Source organism: Nerophis ophidion, linkage group LG07, assembly GCF_033978795.1.
Source record: "Nerophis ophidion isolate RoL-2023_Sa linkage group LG07, RoL_Noph_v1.0, whole genome shotgun sequence".
NCBI lineage: Eukaryota > Metazoa > Chordata > Actinopteri > Syngnathiformes > Syngnathidae > Nerophis > Nerophis ophidion.
Genome location: NC_084617.1, coordinates 41,622,252 through 41,647,574, shown reverse-complemented (window position 1 = coordinate 41,647,574; position 25,323 = coordinate 41,622,252). Strand labels below are relative to the sequence as shown.

The 25,323-nt window shown below is 39.2% G+C and overlaps 1 pseudogene; it reads left to right on the top strand.

The window, feature by feature from the left end:
* The first annotated feature begins 909 nt into the window (after window positions 1–909).
* LOC133556343 (histone-lysine N-methyltransferase EHMT1-like) overlaps window positions 910–25,323 on the top strand; it is a 64,270-nt pseudogene continuing 39,856 nt past the window's right edge.

Genomic DNA, 25,323 nt, shown 5'->3' with positions numbered 1-25,323 from the left:
CAGTCTCCCACGGGACGAGTTGGGAGGATCCGAAAATCCTCACCAGCTCCTGGTTGCAGTCGGCTCCCTCCGTCGGCGAAAGGAGCGGTTACACAAAACAAAAAGTCCACTTTCGACATCCATGCCGTGTGAGTGTCCGTCAAACAGCGCCTCCGGGCTTAAAAAGAGTCGTGGTCACCACACCACGTGTCCGCAAAATGGCCGGGAAGCTTATCAGCTAACTCGAAACTCACGTGTCCCGTGTAAAACTTTCTTCTTTTTTTTTTCAACACAGCAGTTAAAATAATCCCACCGCTGCCACCAATGTAGCCGAGTGTCCTGGGTTCGCATAATTTGGGTACTGATAAAATAAAATAATAAAAGGGAGTCATGAGAGCAGGTCCGGTCTCCACCACTTTATTGTTCCCTTCTTTACACCTATCTCCATACCCATCTATCACCTTCTTCAACAACCCGCCTTTATATAGACCTCTTACGTCACAGCCTTACGGCAACACTGGAGGGACACCCTGAACTGTTTGTTACAATTGTATTTATTTCATTTTGGGTTTAAGATGAATTTTTAAAGTGTTTTTAAATCTCGTTCGTGACCCATCACTAGGGAGGAGGGTGGAGTGGTGAGGAGCGCTGCGTTGCGCTCACATTTTTTTTTAAATCGAAATGATTTGCTTAATTTGGTGAAGTATCGATACCATCACGCCCGTATCGATACGATACCGATACTCACCAAGTATCGATACTATCGATACGCCCAGCCCTAGAATACACGCAGTTCAGCTCCGTGTCTTCTGCTGTGGTATGATGACAGCGCCGCCCGTAGGCTGGCGTATGTATTCTTTGAGTGTTTTACTTTGGCACGATTATCCCGAGTGGACAGACAACTCTTCGAAAAGTAAATTTTTGTAAGTAAAAATAACTTTTATTTTCCTTGTTTACTGGGACCTGTTTTTAAAACCGAAAATCAGCCCATGAAGGAGCTGTGGCGTGCTTATTTTACGTTTGGGAGCGGAAGTGCAGAGTTCCGTCTTGTACAAAACCGTCGCAATTATTCTTTACCAGGACACTTCACTGCTTTTAGAGAATCATGGTGTTGACTCAAAGCTAGTCAAAAGTCCAAAGCTACTTAATTTTGAATCGCGGAGCAACTTTTTCAGCTTCGTGAACTGTAAGATTGTGTTTCAAATGTCATTTTTAGTCCGCCCATGTTTGTGTCGTTTTGTCATAGTATTTCACTTTTGTGCTAATGTATATCAGTTATTGATACGTTATTTGGTGTGGTGCATGTGTACATTGAATGAGTATATTTGTTACAAACAGATAACCATGGATCACAATGGAGCCCCTGAAGGTTCTGGACCCAAAAGAGGTCTTGCCGACAATATTGGGACCGCCGTCGTAACTAAAATCCGACATAATGACAAACAAGATAAGGCAACTACTATCCACATTGTCAGTGATCCAATATTTAACCGTAGCAAACGACTTGGAAGCTCGTCTGTAAAAAAGTTGGGGTTTTCCGGTAACCTGTTGCCATGCACATCTGGGGAGAAGAAAGTAGCTGCCGAATCTACGGGGACCTCAGGAAACCAAAAACCCAGTGCTGGAGTTGATCAGGCTGTATCAGTTGAAAAAACCCTTTCAAGTCCGCTTGGTGCTGAGGTAAGGATCTACTCATGCTCTTTGAAATATACAACTGGTGATGATGTTAATTACTGACTTAGCGTCACTTACCAACGTGAATCCATTCTCTCATTGCAAAGCGCATATGCATAACCTAATGATAATTAGTTATAAAAACAGACCTGGGCGAAATAAGGCCTGAGGACCGCATGTGGCCCATTAAGCTTTTTCAATCTGGCCCACTGGACATTCCCAAATATTTTTTTTTAGATCTTTAAGATCAAAATTATAGCTTCCATTATGATGTGCATTGATGTTTTCAAATGACCGTAAGTCTTAAACCATACAAAGTGTTTCAATGGTTGGAATCTGCGCGTTTGCATTATATACTAGTTATTATGGTAATATAAGTGACCGATTTTTACAAGAATGTTCTAAAGCTTTGTGACATATCAGATTGTAGGTTGTTTTTTTTAACCCTTCGCATTCATTTTCTGCTTTGTTTTTTGCATTTTTGTTGCTTTTCGCTTGATTGTAAAATATGTCGATTGAGAGGGGGTGTGACGTTCATGTGTTGTCAATATTCCGTGTTTTATCGTTCATGGTTAATATTGTAAATCCCACCTTCTTTATTTTCATGTACATTCTTAGAGTCTCATTCAGTAAAAAACAACAACATTCCATTCCGTTGTTTCAGGCTGTCAGCAATAACGTTTTTAGCATTCAATCAGACATTTTTGTGAGGTTTTGTATTAGTGTTCCAAAAAATCAGATGTACCCGCCCCCAGACATATTTATTTTTTTCTAAATTTGGCCCCCCAAATCAAAATAATTGCCCAGGCCTGAATTAGAATGTTACGACTTTCCGAGTCACAAATCCAACCTCGAGTGGCGTTCCAGTTCAAATCTGTGCTGGAAAGTCTGCGGGTGTTATGGTGTGTTCCATTTGGAACACACCATAACACCCGCAAAAGTAAATGCTGCACATTTTTAGAGGTAACAGTATTGATTCCACAATTGTATAAACAGTTATAGATAAGTTCACCTTGTCTTGATAGACTGTAGCCTTTATTTACAGTTAATAGGCAAATCACATGTATTTGATCTAATCCCCACACTTTCTTCCTGTCGAGTCTTGTGATGTGATGTGATTCCATTCCATCAATTGCATATTCACTATCAAAATAGTTAATGGCGTTGCAGTTTTTGCAAACCACTCAAAATGTCTGTCTCTTTGCCTGTGGGTTACCTCATGCAAGTAATGATGACAAGAATTAGACATAGACTTCCTCTTATTGCCATTCAAATTTGAACTTTACAATACAGATAAGAACAACATTTCGTTGCATTAGCTCGTTGTAGTGCAGGATAAAAATAATGATGCAATTTGAATACGATTTAAGAACGTTTTGAACGATGCGTTCATGACACGCACATCACTAATAACATTCTGATTACCAAACGTCAGTCCTCGTCAATGCCCCCAAAATGTTGACCGACAAATATATAAAGTCAGTGTCCACATAATAATAATAATAATAATAGGGATTCACGGTGGAAGAGGGGTTAGTGCGTCTGCCTCAAAATACGAAGGTCCTGAGTAGTCCTGGGTTCAATCCCGGGCTCGGGATCTTTTTTTGTGGAGTTTGCATGTTCTCCCTGTGAATGCGTGGGTTCCCTCCGGGTACTCCGGCTTCCTCCCACTTCCAAAAACATGCACCTGGGGATAGGTTGATTGGCAACACTAAATGGTCCCTAGTGTGTGAATGTGTCTGTGAATGTTGTCTGTCTATCTGTGTTGGCCCTGTGATGAGGAGGCGACTTGTCCAGGGTGTACCCCGCCCGATTGTAGCTGAGATAGGCACTAGCACCCCCCGCTACCTCAAAGGGAATAAGCGGTAGAAAATGGATGGATGGATTAATAATAATAATAATAATAATAATAATAATACATTAGAAATATATAGCAATTTTCTAGACATGATTATCATGATTTTTTTAGTTGGATTATTTGGGGTATTCATATATATTTCTGCTTAATTTATACTGCTTTCTGTCTAAAGATGGCTTCGAGGAAAGCAGCCAAGTTGCCCCTGGAAAACACACACACTTCTGCAGGATTTGCAACCTCAGAGACTAAAGATAGCAAAGGAAGAGATGCCATCACCTCCACCAAACATAATTCAGGTAAAAAAAAATCATGTATGTATGTAAAGCTGAAAATAAACTATATATGACATCTATAAAACCAAGAGGCAGAAAATAAGTATAAAAACTTACAAAAAACAGCTGTCCTAGCATCGTACGATAAAGTGGATAAAAAAGGACAGTCGGATATTAAATACGAACAAAAACAACTTGAGAGCAACATGGGGCATCCTAACTATCATGAAAAATGGTTTTCAGAAGGATTACCCTCATTATGTCTCAGATGAAAACATTATGAATGAAAATATGAATCAAGTAGCTGAACGCTGCAATAAATACATTGTAAATATTGCACCAAATAATAAAGAAAAGATTCCATATCCTGTGCCGATTTGAGGATTTGAATAACAGACATAAATCCCAACTCGTAGTTCCTTACAGATGTGACAGAAGAGAATTCCCCTCTCAAAAAATTAGCGACACATAATAAATTAACAAACAATTTATCAAACTGAAGATGAACACCAGTTTACAAACTAACCTGTTTCATAACTTTGACAATCTTCTAAATTCCTCAAAAAGTTATTTAACAACAGATTGCACAAATTCATCTATATGAGTGGAACGCTTGCAGACAACTGATACTGATACAGAACTAACATCTCAGAATAGAAGGCATTAATCGAAGGAAAACAGTGTGCAGCTGCAGTGTTTATGGACGTAACGAGCAATTGACACAATTAATACAAACCCCAAAACCAGTGAATTTGGCACGTGTAAATCGTAAATAGAAGCAAAATACAATGATTTGCAAATCCTTTTCAACCTATATTCAATTAAATAGACTCGAAGACAAGATACTTAACATTTGAACTGGAAAACTTTATTTTTTGCAAATATTAGCTCATTTGGAATTTGATGCCTGCAACATGTTTCAAAAAGCTGGCACAAGTGGCAAAAAGACTGAGAAAGTTAAGGAATGCTCATCAAACACTTACTTGGAACATTCCGCAGGTGAACAGGCTAATTGGGAACAGGGGGGTGCCATGATTGGGTATAAAAGCAGCTTCCATGAAATGTTCAGTCATTCACAAAAAAGGATGGGGCTAGGCATCACCACTTTGTAAACAAATGCGTCAGCAAATTGTCAAAGAGTTTAAGAACAACATTTCTCAACGAGCTATTGCAAGGAATTTAGGGATTTCACCATCTGCAGTCCGTAATATCATCAAAAGGTTCAGAGAATCTGGAGAAATCACTGCACGTAAGGGATGATATTACGGACCTTCAATCCCTCAGGCGTTACTGCATCAAAAAGCGACATCCGTGTGTAAAGATTATTGCCACATGGGCTCAGGAACACTTCAGAAAACCACTGTCAGTAACTACAGTTCATAGTTACATCTGTAAGTGTAAGTTAAAACTGTACTATGCAAAGTGAAAGCCATTTATCAACAACACCCAGAAACTTTGCCGGCTTCGCTGGGCCCGAGCTCATCTAAGATGGACTGATGCAAAGTGGATAAGTGTTCTGTGGTCTGACAAGTCCACATTTCAAATTGTTTTTGGGAACTGTGGACGTCGTGTCCTCCGTAACAAAGAGGAAAAGAACCATCCGAATTGTTATAGGCGCAAAGTTGAAAAGCCAGCATCTGTGATGGATAAGGGGGTGTATTAGTCCCCAAAGCATGGGTAACATACACATCAGTGAAGGCACCATCAATACTGTAAGGTAAAAGGAAGGTTTTGAAGCAACATATTTGCCATCCAAGCAATGTTGTCATGGATGCTTCTGCTTATTTCAGCAAGACAATGCCAAGCCATGTGTTACAACAGCGTGGCTTCATAGTAAAAGACTTTGGGTACTAGACTGGTCTGCCTGTAGTCCAGACCTGTCTCCCATTGAAAATATGAAGCCTAAAATACCTCAATGGAGACCCCGGACTGTTGAACAACTTAAGCTGTACATCAAGCAAGAATGGGAAATATTTCCCAAAAACACAGTGTAACACAGTGGTAAAAATGCCCTTATGCCATCTTTTTTGCAATGTTTGGCTGCCATTAAATTCTAAGTTAATGATTATTTGCAAAAAAAAGTTCTCAGTTAAAACATTAAATATATTGTCTTTGCAGTTTTTTCAATTAAATATAAGTTGAATAGGATTTGCAAATCATTGCATTCTGTTTTTATGTACGATTTACACAACGTTCCAACTTTACAGGTTTTGGATTTTTTAATATGAGCTTTGAAGGCTACAACAGTGACTCCCATTAGCAGCATCTTGCAAGCCTTTTTTTTTAATCACCCTTAAAATCTCCCCTCCATCAAAAAATTATACGTTCTTGTCTCATAATTATTAATTAAGTGCAAGTCCCCTTTAATACATTTAAAGAGGGAGTTTGACAAAAACAATCCAAGTAAAACTAAAATAAGGCTATTTTGTAAAAGTAGGGGAGAAATTTACATAGACAAATAGATGAAGTAGATATTGACAGGGTAAAATAAATGACATTTTTAGGTGTAAAAAATAGATTAAAAAAATGAACTGGGAATATAAAAATATAGAGCATATGTTGGCATGAAAATACAAAGCTAAATACTGTATGTTCTGGACAAACAATCCCTCCTTATTACTGCTCGCTACGATATGGGGAAATAACTACAAAATTATGTTTTATTCGCTGACTGCATTATAAAGAGGTCTGTTAGCCAACGTTGTATATTATTCTATCGAGAACATTCAACCCTATATATTGAATCAAAACTATTGAAATCCAATGTTTTGGTGAATTTTGCAAAACAGCAAACATTATGCTCAAAGCAAACTCTAACTTGCTACCCAAGAATGTAGAAAATATTTTTCTTCACAAAAGTGGATAAAATATAGCCTTCAGGAAAAATCAAACTTCAAACATTTGTATGCACGAACACCACTTAAAACATTTTAGTTTAGCAGTATGTGGAATGAAATTCTGGAATTGATCCGTCAAAGATGTTCAACGATGTACTAATCTAATCCAGTTTATGAAACTGTTTAAGTTTATAGTGTTTACAAAGTACAAAGAAGAGGAATCCTGATTAACATTTACAGGATTCCACCTTTAAATAAGGTGATGGATGGATGCATGTAAATTAAATCACAACTTGCAACTATCAATTCATGAGAACATTATTATTTCTGTTATTCCGATATTTGTTTGTTACACATTGAGCACAGGAAGTGAACAAACAAATGTGTTCGCAATTGCTCTAATACGGAAAAGTGGTAGGATTAAATAAGATCTGCTCATTCCGACTCTTTTTCCGACATATTGCTACAACAAAATGGAAGTTTTTGATGCACCATATTGTAACTATGCATGTTAAAAATAAAGTAATACCATTACCAATACCTAGTTTCAAAAAAACTGTACAGTCATAGAAGTCGATAAATTGTATAATAATGTACTTCATGTGACCAAAGTTTCTTTGTGCAAATACTGCTTTCCCTAGTGACAAAGAGGAAGAAAAGGAAGATGGGACTATACAACCTTGTCCCAAAAAAGAAGACAAAGCCCCTAAAAAAGCAGGTACACGTTTGTGTATATAACACAATGTTTAAAGGATTTTTTGCTCTCAAAAAGACTATTTCCTCTCTCGTTCTTTTACATGTGGCCTCCATTCAATATTCATTTACTGGCATGAATGTTTTGATCAAACTCCAAATGAACAATGGTCTTTGACTTACTGTATCTAAATTGCGGCCGTTTAGAGACTCAAGGGTTCCCGGTACAAATTCAACTTCCGCGATCCTAGTCACTGATATTGTGTCCTTGGACAAGACACTTAACACACACCTTGCTCCCAATGCCACTCACACTCGTGTAGGAATGTGAATGAATGTTTAATGGTGGTTGGTGAGGCTGTTGGGGCAAATTGGCAGCCATGTTTCCGTCAGTCTACACCAGGGCAGCTCACATTCACTGTGTGAATGTGAATGGAGGATGTGTTCTTAGTGTCACATACTTTGAATCTGTAGAAAAAATAACTATATTAATATAATCCATTGTTATCATTATTCATTCTGAAGAACTACATCCAATAAACTTTTTAATTGTTTCTGTCACAAATTACTGAATGCAAACTGGTTTTATTCACCGGTGGTAAAGCGATTTAATTATATTCTGTACTTGGATTATGTTATACCTAACTGTGGTCCAACTGTATTTTGTATGTCCTGACTCCTGATTATTAATCCAACTTAATTTACAGATAACATAGAGAGACTCAGGCTCGGGGTCTTTCTGTGAGGAGTTTGCATGTTCCTCCCATGACTACATAGGTTCCCTCCGGGTACTTGGACTTCCTCCCACCGCCAAAGACATGAATGCACCTGTAGATAGGTTGAATGGCAACACTAAGTGGTCCCTAGTGTGTGAATGTTGTCTGTGTTGGTTCTGCGATGAGGTGGTGACTTGTTTAGGGTGTACCCCGCCTTCCGCCCAAATGCAGCCGGGATAGACTCCAGCACCCCAGCGGTAGAAAATCAATCAATCAATCAATCAATGTTTATTTATATAGCCCTAAATCACAAGTGTCTCAAAGGGCTGCACAAACCACAACAACATCCTCGGTGGGGCCCACATAAGGGCAAGGAAAAACTGAACCCAGTTGGACGTCGGTGACAGTGACTCTGAGAAACCTTGGAGAGGACCGCATACGTAGAGTTCTGGCATTTGGATGATCTTGTCTAGCTTTTTGGTAGTAGATTCTTAAAAAACAGCAGAGCGTTTTTTTTTAATATAGACAGCTATTTGTCCTCGAACATTGTGACACTGAAAAAAAAAATAAACAAAAATGAAATGTACACTATATTGGAAACTGGTTCTCAGGGATATATAAAATAAGAATGTGAGTGAAGGGAGAAGTCCGGCTCCCCGGTATTTAGCGTTCTGGAAATTTGGCCCCAAAACAATATAGTTGAACAGTCCTGTTTTAAGACTAATAACTGAACAGTCCATTTGCGATATTTGTATACCGTGATTCTGTAGTTTGTTTGACACTTTGAAATTGCATTTACAGTCCAGTAACCAACCGGTCAATCACAGTTTGTAGACTCTTGCTCCTTACTTACAGTCTCAGGGTGGACACTCTCACGACAAGGCCACTGAGCATGTAACGTAACTTCCTGTGAATGTTATACATCATCTTAATGTCTCCTATTAACGCCACCAAAATGTCCGAACAAGATTTTTTTTTAATTTGCTCCAGTGGCATCTTACTCTCCCAAGGTTAAACACATTCAACAGCTGTCATGAGAAGCTTGGCAAAGCAACCACATTTGACTTGGTCACACATTTTTAACGCCTATTTTAATCAAAATAGTTATATGTTAGCAATGCAATGCAGTGTCCATGATTCTTAAAATCAGCGCCTATTAACAGGGATACCAAAGGTCAAGATTAATTTTTGACAATTTGTATTTTTGTTATAAAATCTACGACTGCAGAAAAGAAAATCAGTGGCCATAAATGAATAAGTTATTGTTAGATAAGGTTTGAATGCATAGTATAATATTGAAAATTTTGTTGTGATACAAGAAAACAGTGTTTGAATCCAGTATCATTTGTCTTTGTAGGTTCTTTTGTATCTGGATTAGTTATCTATATTAAATAATTGTTATATGTTGATTTGAAAATAACACATTCCTGTTCATACAATAATTATCAAAGCTTTCATTTTCACTCTTTTAAATGCAACAAAATCATGAATATGCTAATTTACACATTTTTATTTTCAATCAGGAAGATGATTGTCACAATGTGCAGACAATCAATGCTACAGCTGATGGGGTTATATTGGACATTCCAAAATCCACAGAAACCTCAAGTACTACAAATGAATTAGCTGGAGAAGCAAGCTATGTTGAATACACACAGCTGAATTTGGACTGTCTTGATCTGGAAGCTCAGGAAAAGTTGCTATTACCACACTCAACAGGTAACTGCTTTCAGAAATAATACATATAGTTTTGTAAATATATTTAAATTATGGGGTGCTTGTGCCCTATCAACAGCACTTGCAGATGTGAGTGGATCAGACTTAGTTGAAGAGTTACCATTGTGCTGCTGTCGTATGGAGACTCCCCCCAGCGGACCTACATTGTCTAAACTGGATCAGTCCTGTATGGCCATGGAACTGACAGATGGAATGGTAAACCTAAAGTACATTATTACATAAACATTTACAGCTTGTTTTGAACTCAATTTGTTTATTCAAAACTACTAAGGGTGTTAAAAAATATTCATTTTTTGGAATTCATTTATGCGTTTAATTCGAAAATGAATTCCAAAAAATCATAAATCGATGTTTTAAATGTTTTTTTTTTTCTGTCCTGTCCATACACCACATTGTTGTTGATTCCCATATCTGTTGCATAGATTTACTTTAAAAAATAAAAGTGTGGGATACTTCACTGGTTGCCTTAATTGTATTTTACATTATTAAATGTGTGGGTGGATTTACTTACAAGGAAGCCAGTTTTCTTTTAAGTAATATAGAAAATGATCAAGGCTGTTAGCTATTTCATACAGGAATCTAGCTAATCATAGAACTAACACCTATTGTTATTAAAAAAATATTGATTTTGAATGACTAATCGTTTTGAATCAAGAATCGATTTTGAATCAAATTGTCATACTCAAGAATCAGATCAAATGAAATTGTGTGGTGCCTAAAGATTCACAGCCCTAAAAAAATACATTATCCACCAAGGATGTACAGAATACACAGCGCTTCACTTTTTTCACATTTTATGTTACAGCCTTATTCCAATATGGAATAAATTAATTTGTCCTCAAAATTCTACAATCAATACTCCATAATGGCACTGTTTTTTTCAAAATTTTCAAATGTCTTAAAAATAGAAAAAAATAATAATTTATTTAAGTATTCACAATCTTTACTCAATAGTTTGTTGATGCACATTTTGCAGCAATTACAGCTTCAAGTATTTTTTAAATAAGATGCCACGAGCTTAGCACACCTATCTTAGGGCAGTTTTGCCCATTTCTCTCTGCCCATTCCTCTTTGTAACACCTCTCAAGGCCCATCACGTTGGGTGGAAAGCGGTGGTTTTCATCCAGGATATTTATGCACTCTGCTGCATTCATCTTTCTCTCTATTTTGACTAGTCTCCCCGTTCCTGCCGCTGAAAATAATTGCAGCATGATGCTGCCACCACCATGTTTCATTGTAGGGATGGCATTAGCCTGGTGATTAGTGGTGGTGGGTTTCCTACAAACATGATGTCTGGCATTCACGCCAAAGAGTCCCAATATTTGTCTCATCAGACTAAAGAATAGAGTTTCTCATGGTCAAGAGTCTTTCAGTTGCATTTTGGCAAATTTTTTTTTACTAAGAAATGGCTTCTGTCTGGCCACTATACCATACAGGCCTGATTAGTGGTTTCCTGTGGAGTTGAATGTATTTCTGGAAGGTTTTCCTCTCTCCACAGAGGAATGCTGTAGCTCTAACGGCGTGACCATCGGGTTCTTGGTCACCTTCCTGACTACACTAAGATGTATGCAGAAATGTATTTAGACATTCTGGATGAAAACTAACGCTTCCCAACCAAAGTACTGCAAAGAATGGGCAAAGAGGAATAGGGGAAAATGCCCAAAGATAGGTGTGCCCAGCTTGTGGCATCGTATTCAGAAAAACCTTGAGGCTTTAATTGCTGCCAAACATGCATCAACAAAGTATTGAGCAAAGGTAGTGAATACTTAAGTACATCTGTTATTTCTTCATAATTTTTTCTATTTTTAATACATTTGAAAATAAGAAAAAAACAGATCAACAGAGCATTAAGCAAAGGCTGTGATTATTTATGTATATTCCTTTTCACATTGTCACTATGTTTTTAGAATTTTGAGGACAAAAATGAATGTACGGTTATTCGATTTTAGAGTAAGGCTGTAACATAAGAAAATGTGTAAATAGTGAAATCACAACCTGAGTACCGGTAATTGGAAAATACAATTGATTCAGGCTGAAGCCCAAAATGTATTTTTATTTGAGAAAAATATTGTCATGATAAATTGTTGATTTAGCCAGGTCAGTAATGTAATTTATTGTATCTCAACTGGGGAAACCAATTTGTTTTTCTTGACATTGGGTCGCTATCATGTCTAACTTCTATTGACATATTTGTGTTTGCATTATGAGATAAAGGTAAAGTTTAAAGAGTGTGGGATGTGGGGGTGGGTATAGTGAAACATCAATTTACAATTTTTTCTCTTACCAAACTGCGATGATTATTTCATACAATGTTTTTATATTTGTTATGGGGAAGTAAAATATTTATTATGGAGAGATTGAAGTGTTTCTTACTTTTTAATGTGTCTTAATTACTGTTAGTATTGTACAGTATCTTTAACAATTAAAGGGGACCGTTATTGCTTTCTATAGGTATGTTTTTAAAAGTTTATACAGTTTGATAATGAATGTCCTTTTTCCTGTCCACAGCTGAGTCGTTGCCACAGACAAGTGATGAAACATGAAAGGATGAGACCATCCAATATGGTCCATTTGTTATTTTTGTGTGAGAACCACAGGACAAGTATGGTAAAACACCAATGCTGTCCCGGCTGTGGGCTCTTCTGTAATGTGGTGAGGGTAATCCCAGTCTTTTTTTCCCCCCTTGATGTCTGTCTATTTTCTGTCTATGTTATTGCAGTGCTGCTTCTACATAATTCATTGTTGTGCTTGGTCATCCCTAAGGGTACATTCATCGAGTGCCAACCGTATGGCAGCATTTCCCACCGCTTTCACAGGGATTGTGCGTCCATTTTGAAAGATCGCCAGTTTTGCCCCCACTGTGGAGAGGATGCCAGTGAGGCGAAGGAGGTCACTGTGCTGAAGAACAGCTTCTCGCCCTCCTTCCCTACATCAAATGCAATATCATCATTTCCAGCTGTACAACCAGTTCCTACTCCACAGCCACTCCGAGCTAAAAAGACCAGCGAGCCACAAAGAAGTAGAGAGCTGAACCTTAGCAGGTGAAACTGAATTGTCTTTTCAAACTATTCTTGAGAATATTAAAAAATACGCTGACTATTCACTTCCTTCGCTAAACACTTGTTTAATTCCTACAGGGATGATGCGGTGTATACTGCAGACATGCGACCTAAAGAATCAATGGAGACTATACTGATGGGACTGGATGATGAAAAGTAATATTAAATTATAATGAATAGTTTGTCATTTCGGAAACGAACGCTGTTGGGAAAACAACTTTCATCTTAAATAATATGACCTTTTTTTCAGCCTGAAATTAACCGAAGACAATTCCCCTACTAGACAGCTCTTCATTTCTTCAAAAAAAGGAGCGCTCCAGAGGGTCATTCATCTTTTGGGTATTTGAAGTTTTTCTTTTCTGACAAAGTAGAACCAACTACTTTGTCTAAAGAGAGTGTTTTAGTGCAATGCTGTACATATGTTTTATACTGCAGTTGAGGGAAAGGATCCCAACTTTTTGATGGATGGACAAAGAAGATGCTCACCCCTCCATGCTGCTGCTGCTGGAGGTCATCAGGAGATTTGCCATGTGTTGATCCAGGTATTTGCTAAATCCATCGATTCATGACTTGATAAATATCAATTAGGTTTTGTTTTCAATTATTAATATTTTAATTCTCCAACTATACATATGTAGAGTTTTCTAAACTATGTATTGCATACCACAAATATACAAACTGAAAACTCCTGCTTGAGTTCTGACTAGAATTAGGAAATACACAGTGATGGGCAAGCTATTTGGAAAATGTAGTAAGCGAAGCTACAAGTTACTCTCAATTAAATGTAGCTAAGCTACAGGGGAAGCTATCCCCGAAGAATTGTAGCATGCTACACGGCAAAAGTAGCTGGCTTCATCAAAGCTACATTAAACTGCATTTTGGGCCCACATGTATAATATCACCGTTAATGTAACATAGTGTACAAATGGCCTCATTAGGGTCCATTACTATTAACGATCTGTCATTTAGCTGTGGACTCCCAACAACTACCGCTAAGGGTTCCCACATCCCACTCTATGTATTAATTTTTTTGGGCTTTTCTTTGGCCCACCCCTATAATATTATTCATTCTCTCTACCAACAGTAAAACACAGCATCTATCTATTTCTTAACAAAAAACAATGACTTGTGTGTTATTTGGAAACAGTTAGCAGTGTTGGCGCTAGGAATTATAAAAATGAGATCATCAACTCATAAAAATGGGGTCCCAGAGTAAATTTTTGGGGTACCATTTTTTTGTAACCGTTTTGAAAACAAATAATAAATGTATGCATTATCCTGTTATAACTCTTATTCTATATTGTGTTTTGAAAAAAGGTTGTCATAAACGTTACTTGATTCATTAAAAAAATTATACAAAAGGAAACACATTTTTATGCATACGTACATTTATTCAGTTTTAAACATTCATTCACTTTCTTCTTTCCTTCATGGACCTAAACTTTACCGCTGCCGGTATTTTTTTTCTATATTTTCACATAATAAGTTGTAGGTCTATTTATTTCAGTATAAAAGTGTACAAAGTTTTTTGCTTTGGTCATAAAATGATGATAATCGTGTGCCAGGGTATACATGTATATGACAAATTTAATTGATTATTCTCACCTGTATGTAGATCATCAGTCATTTAAAAACAGCCACATCTACACTTTCATGGCAAATAATGCCAACAAACTTAGAATTTTGCAAGTTAGTGTCAATGTAATTTAACACAGTGGCACTCAATGCCTCTAGCATTTTATATCTGGATTCGTGATGGCCGTAAGCTATGTGTGTTACTTTAGGAATGGCAATATGTGGGGTAAGTGAGTGGGCAAGTTAGGAGAGGTAGTGCTAGCATATTCAGGAGTGTAAATAGCATGGTGGATGTCCGGTTGGACTTGTGGAAAACATAAATAAAGAGTTGTAACAAATTGACGGCCTTGTCATTCCGACCTAAGAACTAAACTGTAGGGACCCACTGATGGGTAAATTGGAGTGTGTTACTACCCCCGACATACATCGGCCCTGGAGGGAATGTCTTCCCCGCGCTCCTAAACCATGGTCTGGGAGCCGACAAGCAGGAATGGTGTAACATGATGTTTCTTGATGCCTGGATAGGCTAGATCTTTGAAAATCAGTGCACCCGGTTGTAAAGGTATTCTTTTTCTTAGCCCATTTACATGGCTTGCAAAACATCTTTCCATCTTCATAAGTGAGCCATTTGCTGAAAAGTGGCTCCTGAGGCAAAACTCTGTCTTGCCTCTGGTGGAGGCGGTCGCAATTTTCTCCGCTCCCTCCTTCCCTGCTTGCTCTCTGTGTCTTGTCTTTGTCTGAACTTTTCTAAAGCCTCTTTCTTTGCGCTGTCCTCTAATGTAAACATCAAATATGAATATGATCAGCTGGACTGTCCACGCAATTGATAGTCTTTTCGACAAGGAAAAGAGGTTCGGGGGAGCCTGGCTGCCCTGATGGAACCATTGCTGCAGGGTACGTGAGAGACTCCTGGGATAAATGGAGGATTATGTGCCTCTCAGCCCTTTCCATCGAGGACGTCGAAGACATCTACCTATTTGGAGCTGTGATCGTGGGGCACTTGCTGATTGGGCTGGGCATTGTTCTGGTGTATCGACAAATTCATAAGATGATGGCAGCCACTCAAGGGGCCCAACGGCTGTTCAACGCAATGGAAGGATTGGGTCGGGCTGTGGGAACACAGACTGGGGCGATGTCAGAGTTGAATTGCAAAATGGATCTCATCTTGGAAAAGCTTGCGGAGAAGGAATAATTAAATTGGAATTGAAGAAATCCAGCATGGACAAACAGAGAAGATACGTTGCTATTTTGTCTTCTTGAAGAAAAACATCTTCTTAATCTATGATTTGACTCCCTCAAATGGCCTTGACACAATCAGGAAGAGGCTGATCTGAAGCTCTCCCGAGGACTCCTCAAAGATGGACGCTTTTGACCTTCTTTTTTGTCAACAACACCTGTGGTCGAACTTTGAGATCGGCCTCAGTCCATATAAAAACATTTCATCATCTCTCCCAAATTAATTGGGAATATATGCACACACGGCCCCCACCATCGAATCAACGCCGTCCTCACCGCTTAATTCCTCTGGGGCTGTGGATGGCTGAGCAGCGCTATATAGCGGTAACGGTGTCTCCTCAAACCCACCCCTCCCTCTGTTGCAAGTTGGTGTGATATACGTACCATGTTTAATGTGTGCCATGCTATGTGAGTTTTTTTCCTTGGACTCAGTCTGGACCCCTCCTGAGGGTCTAGCCTTGGTCTGATATTTTTTTTTACCCCCTCCCCCCTCTCCCAATGTCACCCTTTTCGACTGTGCCGAAAATGAAATTTCGTTGTACTTGTGCAATGACAACAAAGATATATCCTATCCTATCCTATCCTATCCTTTGCTGAAAGGTGGCTCCTTTAGCCACTTTTCATTGAAGCTTTGCTTTTTGAGTTTATTGACGAAAACAATAACACGCGGGAGTCGTAATACCGGAAATGCGGTATTTGTGATTGATAAAACTTTCGGTGAATCAAAATTTAAGAAATTGTACCGGAAAGTTCATTACTTTAAAGTCGACGAATAAAAACGCGATAAACAAGGACGGAAATTTGACACGGCAAAAATGAAAAAAAAAAAAAAACCGGCGGAAAGTGATAATCAATAAAAAACCAAGTAAACCAGAGTTTTGACTTGGAAAAGGCAGGGTCAGAAAAAAAAATTCCGGAAATGGATTCCAATGCGTAAAAAGACACAAAAAAATGTGTTAACGCCAATACTTAGTTAGTAATGGTTATGAGCAGTAAAACTTGCCATGAACTCAACTCACCCTAATGTGTGTTTCTAAATTTGTGTTGGACGTCGTAGATGAAGCGAGCATTTATGATTTTGGTTTACCGAGTATACAACAAAATACTAAGGTTTTGGACATTCTTTTCTTGAAACGCAAACATTTGTCTAAAAATGGCCAAGAACACGCATTATTGTGGGTTTCTTAGGTTTTTTTTAGAGTGGTCAGCTTGAAGCGTCCCTCTGTCTCTGACTCCCTTGTCATCATATGACATGAGTTCGTATCCGTTGTGAGTTTTCTTCTTGGTTTTGATGAGCCGCCTTATCTTGCCTCTGATTGGCCAGTCTGTAATGTTTCGCCGTAACCGTAGCCAACTGTAACTCATCATACAAATATCAATCAACCATCATGATTTTTTCCGTATGTATGGATGTTCTCTTTCATCCAGGTCATTGTATTTCTCCCTATTTCTTTTGGCCTGGATTTGCAGTCCATTTTCTCTGTTTTTAGCTTGTAGATTTGATGCAAGCTACCGTGTGTCATTTGTCTAAAAGTAGCTAAGCCACAGGCCAAGTTAGTTGTTGAAAAAGTAGCTAAGCTGATGGGAAATGTAGTTGAGCTTTGTAGCTAAGCCACATGTAGCCTGTTATAACCCGTCACAGGAAATACAGTTGTATTAGTCAAGTGCTTAGGTCACTGCACTGTCTCTTTTTGTTACTCAGAGAATAGACTTTAAAACTGCTTTGCTTGTGTACATGTCTTTTCATAGTCTTGCTTCAAAAAACATCTCCCACCTTGCTAATAGGAATTAAAAATTGTTATTGTAGAACTACATCTAGCCAGGGAGGTTTTAGGGGAAACACAGGGAGGACTTTATTTATCTAGGTAAATAGGAAAGTTCATGTAAAGGTTTCTGCGGTGAAACAAGGCTTATAGTGTCTCCAATGTGTCCTGGTTCTTGCCCGGGGCCTCCTACTAGTAGGAACACCTCCCTAGGGAGGTGTCCAAGGGGCATCCTGACCATATGACTTAGCCACCTAAACTGACTCCTTTCCCGTTCTTCCCGACAGAATTTATACAACTTAGGGAGGGCGTGTTTTTGTCGTATTTACTTGTATATGTCCTTTTACATATTTTACCAGGAGTCGGAATTTTCAGTATTGGGAGATTTTAACATAGTGGCAACTGCTGGTCTTTCAAGTAGGAGAAGCTTATTTTCAACTACTCTCTAAACATGAAAACTGTCTCCAATAACATACACAAGATATATAGATGCTAGATTAGGGGTGTCCAAACTTTTGTACCTGAGGCCGCATTGGGCTAAAAGAATTAGGCTGCGGCTCGAATGCATTCTTTTTCTGGCGCCATGAGTCGGGAAGGTTGTCTGGATTGGGTCATACAGGTGAATGATGTGCTGCAACGCCATCAATGTACGAAATTATGGTCATTGATTCACTCACGTCCTTCTTGACTGCACTTAAATGTTGAATATATGTATAATATATTTATATTAATCACATGTGAATAATGCTGTATAGCAGTGGTCCCCAACCACCGGGCCGCGGCCCGGTACCTGGCCGTGGCCCGATTGGTACCGGGCCGCAGAAGAATTTTTTACTAATTTAAAAGAAAAAAAAAAAATATATATATATATTTTTATTTTTTTATTTTTATTAAATCAACATAAAAAACACAATATACACTTACAATTAGTGCACCAACCTCAAAAAGCTCCCTTTTTCATGACAAAAACCTCCCTTTTTCATGACAAAGAAAAAAAAAAAACGAAACCCCTGAGGCCGACTCACCGAACCCCTAGGTTTCAATCGAACCCAGGTTAAGAACCACTGCGTTAGACTCTTATTCAGCAATCAATCAAAGTACATCTCCATTGTCCACTAATAATTCCATGATGCACACTGAGGTCAGATAAACAGTAATCACATATCAGCCCATATATTTATTAATCTTTATGTTTCTGAAGTTATGCAATGTGTTTAGGCTGGAGCCAACTTGGACATTTTTAATGAAGATCAGAGAACACCCCTGATGTCTGCTTGTGAAAATAACTGTTTGGACACGGTAAAGTACCTGATCAGTGCGGGTGCAGCCATTAACCACAAGGTGAGTTATAATACAAACACATTCATTCAACTAAATTAAGAATAAACATTTCCTCAAGCAAAGCACATCATAATATGTGTTAAAATGATTCTGTAAGTCTACAACTGAAGATTTTCATAATTAAACCTGACTTGTTAAATTTTGCCCATCATTGACAATCAGTCGAATCTTTGGCATTTTTTTAAGAGAAAATAAACAGATGGAGATATACAGTAGTTTATATATCCATAGGGGTCAGTAATGTAAAATTGATGTGCTCTAGCACACATTCTCTTTCACCAATCCCATAACTCCGGAGAGTCGTTGGGGCACCACAGACGATTTGTCGACCAGCTCTCTCCATCCCTTTTTGTCCTCGCCAGGTCTCATTGCCTCACTAAGTTTCAAGTGAGTCCATTATCTTCCCATCTTTTCTTTTGTCTCCCTCATCTCCTGCCACCTTGTACGGTGCCTTGCAGGAGGGTCTTTGTGAGACTTGAGGGTCTGGGGATGTGTCCGTACCACCTTAGTTACCGCTTTATGACATGGTGAGCTGGTCATCATATGTGCCGATAGCTTTGCTGATCTTTTGCCGGACTTCTTCGTTTGTGACATGTTGGGTGTAAGAGATACCCATGAGTCTACTGTAGCATCTCACCTACAGTACATGCTTTGTTTTCTCTTCTGAACCTCTGCTATAAGGGTCCAAGTTTCACAGGCGTATAGAAAGTTTGAGATTACAAGTGAGCGCTATAGTCTCACCTTTGATGCAATATGGGCTTGAGTTTTGCCAGGGCAGCAGTTGTTTGAGAAATTCTAGGACGGACTTCCCATTTGGATCCTTCATCGGACACGATGTGCTCTTGCACTTGACCGTATTTGTTTCAAATGTAATTAAAAAACTACTTATAGGAAAAGAGTCTTACATTAAAGTAAACACAATTTGCGTCATTGTCCACCTAAAACAAAAGCCAAACTATAGTTTGTGACGTCCTCCTTGTGCTGGATTGTGCTACATTTTATTTTGTCTATTACAGTCTTTGTTAATGTTTTATTGTTTTTATGTTATTGACGTGCACTTAATGTGTTAATATTCTTAACCAGACCCCTAACTTTAGGTTCTTAGCTCTTTATTATTAAATAACCAGACCCCCCACCTTGTCAAAATCTTCCCACACTTGTCCCATTCGTTTGTGCTACTTTGTACTGCATTTTTTTGCCTATTATAGTTTTTGTGTTATGGGGCTGGTTATGAACAATAACATGAAAACTATAAAACGGTAATAACAAAAACTATAAACAAAAAATGTTGTAACACAAATGTTTGGAACAAATTCGGGGAGATTTTGACAAGGTGGGTAGTGCTGGTTATGAATAATAGAACGTTAACATAGAAACCGTATTTGACTATACAATTTTGCAATGCAAATCACGAACACATAAGACAAGTTTGGAGCAAATTTGACATGTTTTGGGACCTGGTTATGAATAATAACATGTTAATAACACAAGTATAAAATGTTAATAACATAAAAACTTTAATAGACAAAAAATGCAACACAAAAGATTGGGACACGATTGGTGAAGTTTTGACAAGGTTTGGGGGTACTGGTTATGAATCAAACATTAGTAACAGAAAATTGTAAGTTTATAAAATGTTAACATGAAAACTAATAGACAAAAAATGTTTGTTGCACGAAAGAATGGGACAAGATTGGGGAGATTTTGACATGGTTTGGGAGTTGGTTTTGAATAACATAAACACTATAATAGTTAGACAAAATAACGTATGATCTCAAATCTCATCCCGCTAGACTCCTCTCTCAGGAAGATATTGCAGGCTCTGCTCCGTGACGTCAATAGAAGACAAAGGCAGCGGGTGATCGCTTAAAGGCAATGTCCTTACGGCCCCTTTGAGACTTCTCCGGGCATGTGGGTCTCTCCGAGCCTGCGGGGAAGGCACCCATGAGACGGCCTAGTGTGGCGGTGCCACCTCGCTCGACCCCGGCAGACCAATCGGAAGCGAGACCAAGACAACCCGTCTGCCCTGATTGGCCTGCATGGGCGCCCTGTCGGTTCTGTGTTTAGGTGCCCCTTAAAGGCCTACTGAAATGAGATTTTCTTATTTAAACGGGGATAGCAGGTCCATTCTATGTGTCATACTTGATCATTTTGCGATATTGCCATATTTTTGCTGAAAGGATTTAGTAGAGAACATCGACGATAAGTTCGCAACTTTTGGTCGCTAATAAAAAGCCTTGCCTTTACCGGAAGTCGCAGACGATGACGTCACAAGGGTGAGGGCTCCTCACGTCCTCACATAGTTTTTAATGGGAGCCTCCAGCAGCAAGAGATATTTGGACCGAGAAAACGACAATTTCCCCATTAATTTGAGCGAGGATGGAAGATTTGTGGATGATGATATTGATAGCGAAGGACTAGAAAAAAAAAAAAAAAAAAGGTGATTGCATTGGGGCGGATTCAGATGTTTTTAGACACATTTACTAGGATAATTATGGGAAATCCCTTATCTTTCTATTGTGTTGCTAGTGTTTTAGTGAGATTAAATAGTACCTGATAGTCGGAGGTGTGTGTCCACGGGTGTCTTGACGCCAGTCTGAGGGAAATCGACGGCAGCTGCATGGACGGCGCAAGCTTAGCTGATCTCCGGTAAGAGGCGACTTTTTACCACAATTTTCTCACCGAAGCCTGCCGGTTGACAAGTGGTCGGGAACCATAGTAAAGCTTCACCTCCGGGAATTTTAAACAAGGAAACACCGTGTTTGTGTGGCTAAAGGCTAAAGCTTCCCACCTTCATCTTTCTACTTTGACTTCCCCATTATTAATTGAACAAATTACAAAAGATTCAGCAACACAGATGTCCAGAATACTGTGTAATTGCGCCATGAAAAGAGACGACTTTTAGCCGCAAATGGTACTGCGCTATGTCCCCTGCAACCCGGGACGTCACGCGCACGCGTCATCATTCTGCCACATTTTCAACAAGAAACTCCACGGGAAATTTAAAATTGTAATTTAAACTGTGTTGCAATGTTAATATTTCATCATTGATATATAAACTATCAGACTGCGTGGTCGGTAGTAGTGGGTTTCAGTAGGCCTTTAAATGCGTGTTTCCATCATGCTTTTGCAAAAAACTTCAATATCAAAACGTCTCAAAAACCACATCACGTGAGTGCAAAAATGTTTTTGCGATCTTTGAGAGGGTTTTTGAATAATGGGTGTTTCCTTTACCAGTTTTTTATTGCAATATTTAGGTCTTGCGCTTTTCTAAGGGTAATGGAAACGCAGCTAGTGGTGTACAGAATACTATAAGACAGTGGTTCTTAACCTTGTTGGAGGTACCGAACCCCACCTGTTTCATATGCGCATTCATCGAAACCCTCTTTACTGAAAAATACATTTTAATTTTTTTTTACATATTCAAGAAAAAGCTATATGTTTTTTTTACTGGTGCACAACATGAACCATGCATGAACATCACCTTGTTCAAAGAACAAAACCAACACGGTGCTTGAACTCACAACAAATTACACACCTTCTTTCATCTCCGTAATATCGCTAAAATTCGCTCCATTCTGTCCACTAAAGACGCTGAGATCATTATCCATGCGTTTGTTACGTCTCGCCTCGACTACTGTAACGTATTATTTTCGGGTCTCCCCATGTCTAGCATTAAAAGATTACAGTTGGTACAAAATGCGGCTGCTAGACTTTTGACAAGAACAAGAAAGTTTGATCACATTACGCCTGTACTGGCTCACCTGCACTGGCTTCCTGTGCACTTAAGATGTGACTTTAAGGTTTTACTACTTACGTATAAAATACTACACGGTCTAGCTCCATCCTATCTTGCCGATTGTATTGTACCATATGTCCCGGCAAGAAATCTGCGTTCAAAGGACTCCGGCTTGTTAGTGATTCCCAAAGCCCAAAAAAAGTCTGCGGGCTATAGAGCGTTTTCCGTTCGGGCTCCAGTACTCTGGAATGCCCTCCCGGTAACAGTTCGAGATGCCACCTCAGTAGAAGCATTTAAGTCTCACCTTAAAACCCATTTGTATACTGTAGCCTTTAAATAGACTCCCTTTTTAGACCAGTTGATCTGCTGTTTCTTTTCTTTTTCTTCTATGTCCCACTCTCCCGTGTGGAGGGGGTCCGGTCCGATCCGGTGGCCATGTACTGCTTGCCTGTGTATCGGCTGGGGACATCTCTGCGCTGCTGATCCGCCTCCGCTTGGGATGGTTTCCTGCTGGCTCCGCTGTGAACGGGACTCTCGCTGCTGAGTTGGACCCGCTTTGGACTGGACTCTCGCGACGGTGTTGGATCCATTGTGGATTGAACTTTCACAGTATCATGTTAGACCCGCTCGACATCCATTGCTTTCCTCCTCTCTAAGGTTCTCATAATCATTATTGTCACAGACGTCCCACTGGATCATTATTGTCACCGATGTCCCACTGGGTGTGAGTTTTCCTTGCCCTTATGTGGGCCTACCGAGGATGTCGTGGTGGTTTGTGCAGCCCTTTGAGACACTAGTGATTTAGGGCTATATAAGTAAACATTGATTGATTGATTGATCTTCCACACCATACCATGAATTGATTAACGTGGACCCCGATTGAAACAAGTTGAAAAACTTATTTGGGTGTTACCATTTAGGGGTCAATTGTACGGAATGTGTACTGTACTGTGTAAACTGTACTGTTTCATATTATGTATTCTCTTCCTTTGCAATCTGCTAGTAAAAGTTTCAAATCGATCAATCAAACAACCTGCAAATCAGATAGAAAATTAGAGGGAACATTGTTTGGGTGTATCAATAATACGCTGATAGGGAGAACTTTTTATTTACACGATAAGTCGGATGTGTCTTTACCTCCATGGCGGAGGCTCCGCCGAACCCCTGAGGCCGACTCACCGAACCCCTAGGGTTCGATCAAAACCAGGTTAAGAACCACTGCTATAAGACTTTTATTCTAAGTTAACATTTACTAAACAGCACGGCGAAACAGAAGTTAGTGCATGTGCATCACATTACGAAGGTAGTGGGTCCGATCCCCGGCCCGGGGTCTTTCTGTAAGGTGTTTGCATGTTCTCCCCGTAACTGCCTGGATTCCCTCCAGGTACTGCGGCTTCCTCCCACTTCCAAAGACATATACCTGGGGATAGGTTGATTGACAACACTAAAATGGCACTATTGTGTGAATGTGAGTGTGAATGTTGTCTGTCTATCTGTGTTGGCCCTGCGATGAGGTGGGGAACTTGTACAGGGTGTAACCCGCCTTCCACCTGAGTGCAGCTGGGATAAGATCCAGCACCCCCGTGACCTCCAGAGGGACAAGCGGTAGAAAAATGGATGGATGGATGGATTATATAAACAACACTTTCAAAGGTAAATTATTATTTGTATTGTTTAATTACTTTTATTGATCAGTACTTTGGCAAACGGAAAGCGGTGACCCAGACTGTGAAGTTTAAAAAAAAACCAACAACAGTATCTTTCTTATCTTAAAGTGCAGTTTAAATTTGAGGTACTGTAAAATAATGTGTACCAACACAAAAAGTGTGTGCAGAGTTTTTTAGTAAATGCTATATAAGGGAGTTCAATCTTTGCAGACACATGAACAAAAAGTCTAAATGGAAAATAAGTAGATATAGATATGCCTTTTTCTGGTTAAATTAGTAAATGTGTTTATTTTACCATCCATCCATTTTCTACCGTTTGTCTCACTCGGGGTCGAGAGGGTGTTGGAGCCTTTCCCAGCTGCATTCGGGCATGACTAATACAGTATATTTCAGTCACAAAGACGAGTGATTGCCTGCCATTCAGTTCAGGATTACTGCGCACCACAATGTGAACTCAAGCAGTCAGTGAGACTGAGGTTGGTCACTGAAGTTGCTGCTTCAATGCTTTCAATTTCTATGCCTATGTTAGTCGTATGTCTTTATTTTTTGTTCTTTTGGACTGCACTTCCAGCTTTGTGAGGGGGAAGGGCATAACACTGTTTGAACATGAATTACGTCGTAACGAGCCTGACTTTCGTGACGGTGGAACGGGAGGTCGTGCACATACACGGATACAAACACTGACATTCACAGACCCACAGGATCAGGGTCAATAAAGGCGGATTGTTTCGTGCAGGATTATACCAAGCGTTGTTTCCTCCTTACTGTTTACTACTGCGGTAACTTCTGACAGACTTTTCTGCCATGGTCAAAATGCTAACAGCTGATCACGGTGATTGAATTCAAACTAATCGCGATGGACAATCACAATTATATAATTGCCCAGCCCTGCTAGTTTCGGCACACGACGGCACGGCGAGCTTAATTTCTGACTGGATAGCGTGCCGACGAGGTGCGACAAGATTTGACTGCAAGGTTTATAGTCTGATCCGATTTTCTCCAAATCGAATTGTTGAATCTTCGAATATTGGAAGCAGTGGTGTGCTGTCAGGGCCAGCAAGGCCTTCTCGGCTGGCCTAACATAACCAGAAATCATGATCATAATTAAAGATAAAAGTTATTTTTTATTTACCTTCCCTAAATATCTAAAAGGATTCATATTCTCTTCATGTCATTT